We start from the raw sequence: 5072 nt of genomic DNA on the forward strand, positions 1-5072 counted from the left end.
AGCTGGGCTGAGGAACTGTCCTGTGATGATCTCCCCGCCACCTAGCCCCCAGCCCCCGGCCCCCGCCACCCGCGGACTCCTGGACACAGCTCCACCGCGGCCTTCAGATGGGATCACGTGCCCGTGGGCCTCCCCGCAGGACAGGAATCGAGAGGCAACACCCGCACGGATCCCCCAACCGGCTCTCAGCCAGTTGGCCTATCATTGGTCTCTTCTGATGGCAGAGGCGGGATCTCGAGCTCAGTGGCCAATGAAGAAGTTATTGGCTACCATGGCAACAGGGCGCTGCAGCACGCTTTCCCCACTGGGCGGAGCCCGCTCTTCTGAGGATCACACTCCATTGCCCCAGTTCTACCTCTGGATAGAGTGGGGATCTGAAGTTGGGCGACAACCAGGACCCAAACCCTTCACAAAGCCAACAGTGTGGATGAGGCCCGGCTAGCCCAAGGTTTAGAGAAGGCCGCCTAGAGGGGGGACATTCTGAATGGAGACAAGAAACCCAACTTTCGAGACCGGCTTGGCTCTGTGGATAGAGCTTCGGCCTGCGGACTGAAAGGTCCCGGGTTCGATTCCGGTCAAGGGCATGTACCTTGGTTGCGGGCACATCCCCAGTAGGAGATGTGCAGGAGGCAGCTGATCGATGTTTCTCTCTCATCGATGTTTCTAACTCTCTCTCTCTCTCCCTTCCTCTCTGTAAAAAATCAATAAAATATATATAAAAAAAAAAAAAGAAACCCATCTTACTACAATGGAGTGGACATAGCACTTGCAGGGCAAGGCACAGGGCTGGGCAAATTTAGGTAGGGATGAGTAGGGTAAGTGCTTAGGCTGCTTAGTAAGCAGATTAGGGCTTCCAAGACAAGATCCACCCAGAGCAGGGTGGGGGACCCAGATGAGGAGCCACAGCTGAATTGTGGGTCTCACATTGTCCTTCAGTCCTGCAGGAAGAGACAGCCAGTGGTAACCAAGGCCATTCCCTTGCCTCAAGGCAGCTTGAACGCAGTCTTAGGTATAGTTATATCCTGTCTTGGACACTCATTAACCTTGAACTCTTGTCAGGAAAGAGGAAGGTGACCAAGTTCATTGTCCCCATTTCACAGATTAGGAAACTGATGCCTGCCTGGTAAAGTATCCCACCCTTGGGCCCTGGGGCCTGGCTCAGCAGGGCTCTCTTTCAATTCCCTGGTGTGGTGGCTTGTCTGGAAAAGCACTGTGCTGCGGTTCTGGTGCTGTCCACACCTGCTGATTGTGCAAGGGTGCTGGGCCAGCTGAACCCCATGTTTAACCAGGTAAGTGAGCCAGGACAGAAAACCCTCCCCTTTCCTCTGATGGCTCTGGGTGGGGGTGCAGCAAGACTCCCTCCTCAGTTGCTCTGAGAATGAGTCCAATATCCCCTCACCCTCCCACAAAAAAAGCCCACAGTCTAATGGGGAGACAGACCTACAGTGACCACACAATGTGATAAGTGGGAGTACAAGAGAAGAGGTGCCTGAGTCCACCCCGGGAAACCAGGGGAGACTTCACGGAGGAGGCAGCCTTTGAGGGAACACAAGACACATAGGCCTTTGCTAGGCAGATGAGCAAGGGGAGGGCACCCAGGGAAGGAACATCTGCAAAGACCTAGAGGCCTGGCTGAGCATGGCTCACTGGGGAAACTGCAAGTCTGGAGTGGACTGTGGCAGGACCCATGCTGTGGAGTGAACACCAGGACAGCACTGTGTGCCCTGCAGCTGGCTGCTTTCACCCCCCTTCTGAGCCAGCAGGCACCCCCATGCACTTTTCTCCAACTAGCAGATTCATGGAGCCCCAAGAACCATATCTGAGGATCAACTTCAGCTACACACCAACAACATGGATAAATCTCATGGGCACAATGTTGAGATAAAGGAGACAGGGACCAAAGAGTCATTCTATATGACCCCATTATATCAAGTTAAAAAACAGGCAAAACTGATCTTTGGTGGGAAGTCAGGATAGTGGCTACCTGTGGGATATGGAGGGTCTTGAGGAGGGTCTCTGGGGTGAGGGGGGCACTAATAATATTTGTTTCTTGATCTGCACGTTGGTTTCACAGATGTGTTTCACAAACTGATCCGTCTGTATATGTAAGGTTTGTGTATTTTTCTGTATGTAGCTTCTACTTTAGTAAATTAAAACAAGTTAACTGCCTTTTAAAAAAAATCCTTACCCAAGGATATGTTTTTATTATTTGAGAGAGAGGAAGAAGGAGCGGGGAGGGGGGGGAGACAAGGAGAGAGAGAAATATCGATGGGTTGCCTCCTGCCCTTGCCTCAACCCAGATCAAACCTGCAACCTGGGAATGTGCCCTGACCGGAAATCGACCCCGAGATCCTTCCATGCATGGCTGTTGCTCCAACCAACTGAGTCACACCAGCCACACCAGCCTCGGCCAAGTTAGCTGCTTTTCATAACATCAGTGCAAAGATAGACACTAAAATTTGGGGATCACATAACAGGCTGTAAGCCAAGCATCCAGATGATGTAGAATATGTTTATGTTGATATTTTCAGATTATTCCAAAATGACAACACAATCATTTTAAAGTCTTGTCAAGATCTCTCAGGCTCCAGAGAACCCCTGTACAGACCCAGGGTTTGGGGAACCCTGACCCAAGAGGAAGCATTACAAGGCTCAGTGCTGGAGCTCGGCATGGAGGTCAGTGAGGGGCCTGGAGCCTCTTCCCGGGGCACAGGGAGGTGAAGTCCCCTTCCAGTAGAATGCCTGGTCCGGGGAGGCTTAGGCCCAGCTCTGTCATAGCTGACAGGGGGTCTCCCTGGCTCAGCTGTGAGCTCCTGGAGGCCAGAGGTTGCTCACTCACTCTGTGTCCCTGGGTCTGGCACACAGAGGGTCTCAGAGGACCGTTATGCCAGGGCCTCTTTGCCCAGTCCCACTTTGGGAGTAGAGGAGGGGGGCTGCTTGGGCAGTTGTAAGCTCCCCCTCACTGAGTTCCACTGCACAAGTTCACAAACCACGAATGGGCAACGTTGCAGGAGGGGTTCAAGGCGGGGTTAGAGTTGTCCAGTTCCCCCTGGTAGGGGAGAGCTGGATGCAGAGGGGGCTCTGAGCCCTGGGGACCATGACTATGGACAGGAAATCCCAGTCCTGTCTGCCCACCGGTCTTGCTGGAGCTGCTAATAGCCCAGCTCTGGAGGAGACAGACTGTTCCCGTACCCAGAGGGCATCTGTGGGCAGGACAGGCAACAGCTGCTCAACAGCTGTCTCCTGTCCTTTGGGACATCAGTTCTCATCCGGCCTGACTCTGCCACCCTTGCCCTCTCGTAAGAATCCTCCTCCTTTTGTCCTTTGCCATCTCCACTCAGCCAGCACTTCTAAACCACCGTTATGGTTTCTACCCTGGCCTTGTGCTACCCGGAACATTATTTACTCAATATTTTTTCCTTCACGCAGTGCTAAGTTTCTGTTGTTGTTTTAACAGACCTTTGTTCTAAGCAAAAATACTTGTGAACCCCTGGATTTGTGGTGCCAGTTTTATTTTTTCTGGCACACGGTACATTTTAATTTAGAATATTTATTCCTGTATTACCTAAAGTTATCCTGTGTCCCGCCTCATTGCAAACCGTCTGATACAATGGTTCCGCCAGGGTGGGTGGCTATTATTTATTAAAAATAGTGATAGCCTCATGTTAGCAGTGAGTTTTATGTCTTCTCCGCACATTCACAGTCACAGTCTCATTTGATGTTCTCAGTTCCTGCACAGCGGACATCACTGGCCTCATTTCACGGATGAAGCTGAAGATCCAGGGGAGCTCAGAGAGCAGTAGCAATTCGTCGAGGGTCTGACAGCAAGTTGGGACTTTGGTCCTGATTTAAGGCTCGGGTGGCCTCTGACCTAGGATGGAGGCAGGGAAGAAGGAGGCAGGTCTGTCTCCAGCCAGACCCACAGGAGCCACAGCACAGAGAACTGAATTAGACAGAAGGAAGGACTTCCTGGCTAGAAATGTTTAGGCAGGAGAATGACTGACAAGGAAGGGTGTGGAGTGCCCGGCTCCCGTAGTCCTCAAAACAAGATACAGGCTTGCCCGCCTGGCTGGGATAATTCCAGTGCTGCCTGGGGGCGTGGACCGAATGACCTCTCCAGGTCCTGTCCAGCCCTGAAGATTGGGTGCACCCTGCCATCAAAGGGGCCCTCCTCGCCATTTCCCCCAAAGCATCTATCAGACACAGGACGGCATGTGAAGGCTCCACTGCGTAGGAACTGGGAAAGCGTTGTCTCGGCCCCTGCCCCTGGGAGGGAGCACTCAGGGGCAGTCGCTCTCCTTACCCCGCTCCCTCCCGTCCCACCGCCCTGGCAGCTCCACCCCAGGTCTCCGAGGCTGGAATGCCAAGGCCTGGCTGCCCTCAGGGACACTGGGCTGCTCAGCCTCCAGGCTGGGGCCCCTGCGTGCCTGCAGTCCCCTCTAGGGCATTCTTCTCAAAACTCCCTGAGCTAAGAAGTGAGACAGTACCGACTTGAGGTGTTGCCTCTCCGGGGGATGAGTTGTATTTTTTCTTTTGAAAGTCAAAGTGTTTATTTCTCGAGGCAGAAAGAGCATCATCACCTTCCTTTCTGATGATGTAAATAATACATGTCCAGTTGTGCTTTTTTAAAAAATCAAATAATATAGAGAAGTATAAGAATGAAAGTAAAATGGGGGCGGGGGGGGGGCCCTCAGGCAGATTTCGTACCGCTCAGGAGTTTTCTCGTGTTTCGCGCGCCATCTGTTAAGGACCGCTCACGAGTGTTCTCATTTTTTCACGCCCATGGAAAAAGGAGCGAATCTAGATACTTATGTAAATTTTGTTTGGTCCCTCTTCACAGAGGAAAATGTTTTACGCAGTACCATACGTTAAAAAAGTTAGGAACCGGGTGGAGGAGGTCAATGGGAGAAAAATGGAACATCTGTAAAATTCTCAACAATAAAAATTAAAAAAAAAAAGAAAGTAAAATTACCCAAATTTTTATATCTAGGAAAACAGTGCTATTGAAATCTTGGAGCATGTCCTCCCCCAATTTTTTTTTCATGGTAAAATACACATAACCTAAAATGTAT

Source organism: Myotis davidii, unplaced genomic scaffold, assembly GCF_000327345.1.
Source record: "Myotis davidii unplaced genomic scaffold, ASM32734v1 scaffold134, whole genome shotgun sequence".
NCBI lineage: Eukaryota > Metazoa > Chordata > Mammalia > Chiroptera > Vespertilionidae > Myotis > Myotis davidii.